This window comes from Penaeus japonicus, unplaced genomic scaffold, assembly GCF_977035675.1.
Source record: "Penaeus japonicus unplaced genomic scaffold, GWHDUDI00000001_assembly GWHDUDI00000020, whole genome shotgun sequence".
Classification (NCBI taxonomy): domain Eukaryota; kingdom Metazoa; phylum Arthropoda; class Malacostraca; order Decapoda; family Penaeidae; genus Penaeus; species Penaeus japonicus.
In genome coordinates this window covers 9,132,798-9,141,660 of record NW_028234422.1, presented here as the reverse complement: position 1 = coordinate 9,141,660, position 8,863 = coordinate 9,132,798, and the positions used below count along the sequence as shown (strand labels likewise).

General features: G+C 24.7%; 1 pseudogene; it reads right to left on the bottom strand.

The window, feature by feature from the left end:
- Positions 1-359: 359 nt before the first annotated feature.
- LOC147469627 (uncharacterized) overlaps positions 360-8,863 on the bottom strand; it is a 19,264-nt pseudogene continuing 10,760 nt past the window's right edge.

Below are 8,863 nucleotides of genomic sequence, written 5' to 3'. Positions count from 1 at the left end.
CAATTATATATATATATTATATATAGATATATATATATACATATATATTATATATATATATATATAATTTATATATATATATACATATATATCAACCAACTATATTATATAATATATATATATATATATATATCATATATACTATATTCACACACCAACACACACACCCCTCACACATACACATCACTCACAAGCACACACACACTAACACACATACACCACCCACACACCTCTACACACCAACACACACACCTTCACAACACATCACACACATATATATATATATATATAATATATATATATATATCTATATATATATATATATATATTTATATAATATTTATATAAGTATTTCTATCCTATAGCATATCGCCTGTAGATAATATAGTATATATTCTATATTATATACTCTATATATATATAATATATATATCACTATATATATATATATCCAAGAAAGCATCTAAAGAAAAGGAGACAAAGACATACAAGAAGAAATAAAAGGAATTAAATGAAAAAAAGAAAAAAAAAATCTGATATAAATATAAATATCTATACTTATCGCTCATACATAAGTGTTTCATGGAGCTGCCCACCCAAGTTCCCTCCATTTTGAAGAATTAAATGAATTACTAACGACTACTGTCCCCCTACAATCAGAAGTCCCCCCCCTAGGGATCCCCTGAATGATAAATAATTTGTTTCGCCATTATTAAGCACTATCTACGTTTCTCTTTTTAGTAGCAACAATACCCTCGCATTTCACAATGGCTTCTAGTACTTGTCTTACTCTGCTTGAGCGTTCTGTTCAACAAGCATACTTGTATTATATTGTGTGTGTTCTTTTTGCCGCATCAAATCTTCTTTGGAGCAATTACTTGGTTGCACCTATTTTAAGGAAACGACACCATGATGAACTCAGTCAAGCTCGATTTCGACCTGGTTCGCACACAGATAAAACTGTTACAATCTAAATTTTACGATTTGTTATTGATATCAACAAATAAGAGATTGGAAAAATAAAGTGTGTATGTCATATATATATATATATCCACCTAATATTCAATAACTCCTTACTCATATATATAAATATATATATATATATACTTATACGCTCCCATACTACTATATAATATATATTCGATCATATGTATATATATAGATATATATCATATATATATATACTCCTCATACATACTGCTCCTGTCCGACCTAATATACCCCTTTAATATATCTATACCTCATATACTATATCACTCATAGTATATTAATATATATATATATATACCTGTATATACTATGATTCTTACTACGATATTTAATATTCATATACTATACTATATATATAATACTATATATATATATATAGCTATATATATGTCACATACTATACTGTGTGTATATCTATGCCTATATATATACTATATACTATACTTACTATATATATATATCATATATACTACTATATATACTATATATCATATATATATATGCACTATATTATAATATGCATTTGATGGTCGTATAATATATAATATATATAAATATATATATATATAGTTATATATATATATATATTATATTTGTGTGTGTGTGTGTGTGTGTGTGTGTTGTGTGTGTGTGTATGTGTGTGAGTGTGTGTGTGTGTATGTGTTTGTGTGTTTATATTTATATATATGTTACATATACATATACAAATATTCTCATTTATATGTTTATTATAATTAAGATTTGTAATATGTAATATATATATAAATATATATATATATATATATATATATACAGTATTTATTATATATAATATATATAATAAATATATATATAATATAATATATATATATATATATATATACATGTGTATATATATATATAGATATAATATATATAATATAATAACATATATATATACAGATATATTTATAAATATATAATAATTATAAAAGATATATTTATATACTTACATAATGTAAGAGATATATGTTTGTTAGAATATATTTATTATATATATATATATATATATATATAGATATTTATTATATAATACATATTATTATATTATAATATAGATATATATATATACATATATATGTATAATTTATATATAACATATATATAATATATATACATATATATGTATATATATATATAAATATATATATATATATATTATATATATATACATATATATTACCATATTTCGTATATAAATTTATATATGCAAATTATGTTGTATATATATATATATATATATAGATATAAATATATATATATATATCAATATAAATATTATATATGATATATATTCCTAGTACGTATATAAATACATTATATGAAATATATATGTATATATATAAATATACATGTTATATAATATATATATATATATATATATATATTTTATATATATATATATATATTATATATAAATATATATATATATATATATATTATATATATATTATATATATACATAAATATATATAATATATATATATATATATTAATAGATAAAATATATATATATATATATTATATATAATATATATGTATATATATATAAATATATATATATATATATATATATATATTATAAATATATATATATAACGAGCAAGAAAAAGACATAAACAGGGAACTAATCTTACGTATACTCTCCATGGGTAGTTTGTGGAGTCTGTGACTATGTCATGTTAGTGTGACAGTAGTCGGGAGTAGTTTGAGTGTTGGATGTCCGTCGGAAGTTGCGTCTATGTGTGAGATGATTGGTGGGGGTGGTTGTGTGGGGGAGGGGGGGGGGTAACCTGCGCAAACTTCATTTCAGAGTAAAAAGAATAGCTGGACTTTCACTGTTGTTTAAGTCTGGTTTTATGTTTTTAATTAACAATGATTTAAAAATTCATAAATCATTGGCATCTTTTGCTTTTCGAACTATTGTAAAATAATCAAATTTTATTCCATGTTTAATGAGTACATAGGAGAGGATAACGGACGTAATGTCCGATACGAGACTCCTTTATGCTCGCAGTATCTCATTTTTAGATTCCTTGTTGTTGAACCTATATATATATCCAGCATTACAGCTGGAACAAGTCTAAGAATAAATTACATTGGAGCATAGATGTTTTGGGAAAGATTCTTTTATCGGAAAACAACGAACGAATGGTTCTGGAATTGATGAAGATCATTCTGAAACTGGATCTGTGGTAATGGTGGTCTGAGTAGTTTATGTAGTTTCTTTCCGTAAGAAAAAGGCTTGTGTATCCAATAGTAAGTATGTTTTAAAATATCCATGGATGTCCCGAGGTACACTATAGTTCAATAGTTTTGGGCACAGGGTGTATTTTATTGTGAGAAATACCCTTAAATGTGTTTTTGAATGACTGCTAAAGGATACTTATTTTTCAAAAAAGAATGGTTTCTAAGAATTGAAAATTTTATTGATTTTTTTTTTCAATTTTATTTATTTAATTTTTTCCCTCGGTGGAAGGAATGCCAATCATGAACAAATTTGGGAAGCCCCTGTTCAGCAAGATGAGTCTGATTCCATCAACTTTATAAGCATCATAGGTAGAAAGGATAAATAAGTAGTCCCAAGGCCAGTGGCCGTAAGGACTTTCTTGTATAGTGAGGCTTTAAATGTATAATGATCATGATCAATTCTATATATTCCAGAAAAGATAAGATTTGTTAACTTCCAACTTCAGATGTAAAGTTTATGTTGTCCATGTTTAGAGTTTCACATAATCCAAAAACATGGGCACGTGAGAAGGATCACTGTATAGTAAGAAAAATATCCTAACATATCTTTTTGTTCAAATTGATCATAAAGTGGAATGGGCAGTCTGCTAAACCATTTTTACTCTCGTGGAGAAGCATAAAAAAGCATTGGCGAGAGGCTGGCAAGCGGACTTTCACCATTGGTTTGGTTAAACATATGAACTGATTCTCTACAGATAATCTTAACCGTTTTCTAAAATTTTTTTTGGGGTCTTTCCGTAAAGTTATACACAAAGTCAGAATTCACAAATAAACTATTTGTAGAAATGTCAATTATATTTGACAAACAACTGTGTGTGTGTGTGTGTGTGTCTTAGTGTGAGTGTGTGTGTGTGTGTGTGTGTCTGTATCTGTATCTGTGTCTGTGTGTGGGTCTGTGTGTCTGTGTATGCCTACATATTATAACAGTTATATAATATAATAATAATATTATATATATATTAAATAGTAGAATATAGATATATATATATATATAGTTAATATAATATATATATATATATATATATATATATATATATATATACATGTCAATATATACATATATATACATATATAATGTATATATGTATATATATATCATATATAACATATATATGTCTTAAATATATATATTTGAATATATATGTATGTATATTTTGTATATATATATAAATAATATATAAATATATATATATATATATATATAATATACTATAATATATATTATGATACTCCATATATATACATATATATACATAATCTACTTAAAATATATATTTGAATATTATGTATGTATATTTGTGTGATATATATTATGTATATTTGTGCGTGTGTAAAATATATAGTATATATATAATATATATATAATATATATTATATATATATATATAATTAACAATATATGTATATATATACATATCTGTTAATATATATATAGATATATAATATTATATATACATAAATATATCTATATATATATATATCTATATATATATATATATATATATACATATATCTATATTTATATATATCTATATATGTGTGTGTGTGTGAGTGTATGTTTAGAAATGTATTTACATATACACACACAAACACACAAACACGAACACACACACACACACACACACACACACACACACACACACACACACACGTGCACACACACATATATATATATATATTACATATATATATATATATATATTTATATATATATAATATATACATATATAATATATATATATAATAAATATATATATATATATATGTACATATATATATATATATATATAATATATATAATATAATATATATATATATATATATATATATATATATAGATGTGTGGGTGTGGGTGTAAATATATGTATATCCGAACAAAAAATAATGTATATTCATTTTGAACCAAATGAGGTGAGGTTGTATATCATATAGAAGTTCCTTTACTGAAATTTCAGACAGTGCTATTCACTCGGGACATTTTATCAGCATTATATTTTTGAGTTATAGTCTAGGCTTCCCTGACAGTGGTCATGATAAAGTGGTATTACTCTTTAAAGTGGTATTACTCTTCAAATGGATTAAGTATAAGTATAAAAAAATTTACAAACACACGCCCACACAGGCACATATCTATGTTTCTTTCTATATCTCTACCTATATGTTTCTCTCTCGCTTTCTCTCTCTCTCCCTCTTTCTCTCTCTCTCTCTCTCTCTCTCTCTCTCTCTTTTTTTCTCCCTCTTTCTTTCTCTCTCCCTCCTCTCTCCCTTTCTCTCTCCCTCTCCCCTCTCTCTCTCTCTCTCTCTCTTTAATATGGGATTAAGGATTAACATTTTCTTTACGGAAAAGGTTACAACACGTCAAAAACGTCCATTTTAATACCTTTCTCCTCTCCCCTCTCTCCCCTTTTTCCCTCCTCTCCCCCTCCTATAAATAAAATTAAAATATTTTATATAAAAATATATTATAAATAATTTTTAAAATTTAAAATTTTATACATATATATATATAAAAATAATATATATATAAAATATATTTTTATATAATATTTTAAATATATATATAAAATTATATATATACTATTATAACATATATTTTAAATATAATATATATATATATAAAATATTTTATATAAAATATATGTATATATATTTGCAAATTTTAAAATTTAATTTAATTTATATATAATTTTAAATTATATATATATATATATAAATTATTATAATAAAATATATATATATAAATATATATATATTTATTTTTAAAATATATATATAAAAATATATATATATATATTATATATATATATAAATAAATATATATAAAAATATAAATTTTTATAATATATTTATATATAATATATATAATTTTAATATATATTTTAAAATTTTATAATATATAAAATTTTATATATTTATATATATATGCATGTGTGTGGGTGTGGGTGTGTATAAATACATAATATATATAATACATAATATATATATAAAAAAAATATATATAATATATATAATATAAAATTTATATATAATATTATAATATATATTATATAAAATTTAAAATATATATTATATATTAATTTAAAAATATATATAGGGGAGAGAGAGAGAGAGAGTATTTGAAATGCCATACAAAACACACACCACACACATACAAGCGCGCGGGGCCACACGCAAACAAAATATATATATATATAAAATAAAATATTATATAAAATATATATTATAAAATATATTTTTTTGTAATATATATATATATATATATATATTTTAAAATATATATATAATTATTTAATATTTATATATATATAAAATTTATTATATTTTATAATTTATATACAAATCCCTACATAATTAATAAAAAATTTTGTATATATATATATATTTTTAATAATATATATTATATAAATAAATATAATATAATAAATATTATTTAAATATAATTTATATATAAAATATATATATATATAATATATTTAATATATAATATACACACAACACACACACACCACAAAGCGCGCGCGCGGCACCCCAAACACCCACACAACCCCAAAAATATAATATATATATATATATTTTAATATATATAAATATATAGTATATATATATATATTTAAATATATTTTAAATATATAAAATTATATATATACATAGCATACTTTCCCTATATATATAATAAAATATAATATATATATATATATATGAAATATTATATATATACATATAAAATTATATATAAAATTTAAAATATATATATATATATATATATAAATAGTATATATTATAATATATAAATATATTTAAAATATATAATATAAATATAATATTTATACATATATATATTTTATTTATATATATATAAAAAATATATAAATTTTTGTGGGGGGGTGTGTGTGGTGTGTGTGTGTGTTTTTGGGGTTTTGTGTGTATGATATGCATAAAATTTTTCTTGAAGGGGCACCCCATTAGTTATAAAGAATTCCATTCAGAACGACGATGTGATACAATTTATCGCCCGTTTTTTGGGTCATAATTAAAATTTAACGGGGAAGGGAAATTATGTTTTTTGAAAAGAAAGAACAGAAAGAGAGAGAGAAAAAGAGGAGAGAGAGAGAGAGAGAGAGAGAGAGGAAAGAGAGAAAAGAGGAAGAAGAAAAGAGAGGAGAGAGAAACAGAATCCATTTTAAAAAGCGAGTTCTTGTCCGAACTACAAGGCAAAAATTTGAAATGGGCCCATCTTCCCGGGGGTTTGCCGTGCCCCACAGTCTTCCCAATTTTTACATTTCGGGACAATGGGACGTTCACGTGAACAGTTATTTTTAACTTTTGAACGCTCACTTCGAAATTGACTCGTTAATCATTGGGAGACGATGCCGAACGAATTCAACTGAAACAGAAAGTTGGGTATTTATAAAATTTTGTGAACGCGTTTGTGTGTGTGTTGGAGTTTTGGGTGGTGTGTGTTGTTTGTTTTTGGAGGGGATGGTGTTGTGTGGGTTGGGTTCGTAAAAAAAAAAAAGGAATAAAAATTAAAAAAAAAAGTTAAAAAAAAAAAAAAAAAAAACCCAAAACAGTTTACGACAGAAAAACCAACAACAACAAAAAACAACAATTTAAAGACCGTTCCCCGGGGACAATTTTCTCTCTCTCCCCTTTTGAGGCGTTTTTGTGCTTTTTTCCGGGGTTTCCACCCCTTGCAATAACGCTTCTGATCTTCAACGCAAGTTTTTGGTTTTCGTTTTTTTTTTTTTCCCCCGGTTAAGTCTTTGAATAACAGTGGTGTTAAAATTTTCCCCCCCTTTTGTGGTTTGGGAAGTTATGCATTTTCCCCCATTTTAAAAATAAACACAAAAGTGTTCTTCTCTGTTTTTTAAACCTTTGGGGTTTTGGTAATGGGAGCGGCCCTTTTGTATGTTTTTTAAAGGATATATGAATGTTTGTAAGTAAAAGTAGCGGTGTTTTCCCCAATTTCAAGCTTTTCTATTTTTTTTCATCACCTATAAGTCCCATCTTAATGAGGTGGGATTTCAGTAATAGGAAATGGTAGATTATCTGGAATCCTCTCTTTGATTTGTTTAGTATTTTCACCCTTCATATCATCTTTCTGTCTTTTGCTTTCTTTTGATTTCTTTTGATTTTCCCCTCTCTCTCTCTCTCTCTTTCTCTCTCTCACTCTCTTTCTCTCTCTCCCTTCTCTTTATCTCTCTCACTCTCCCCACCCCCTTTTTTTCCTTTCCCCCACTGTCCCCATCAAATTATTCACATACTCCCCCCCTCCTCTCCCCCCCCTACCGATCCATATTAAAATTTCTCCTCGCCTCCCCGAAATTTCCCTATCAAAAAGCACCCGACCCTTCCCACGTTTTTGAGGTTTCAGAAAAAAGCCGGAAAGGAGTAAACTTAAACACTTTTCCTTTATTTTGCTTGGGTTTTTGCGAGGAAGTAACTTTGAAACTCCATTTTTTTACATTAGTGGGGCCCCTTGAAATGCCCCCCCTGTTTGGGAAAACCCTTCTTAAATTTTCGACTGAAAAATTAAAAGCAGAAGGACAACCCTTTTTCTTTTAGGGGCATTTTTGGTTTGTAGAATGTATCTTTTTAACTATCT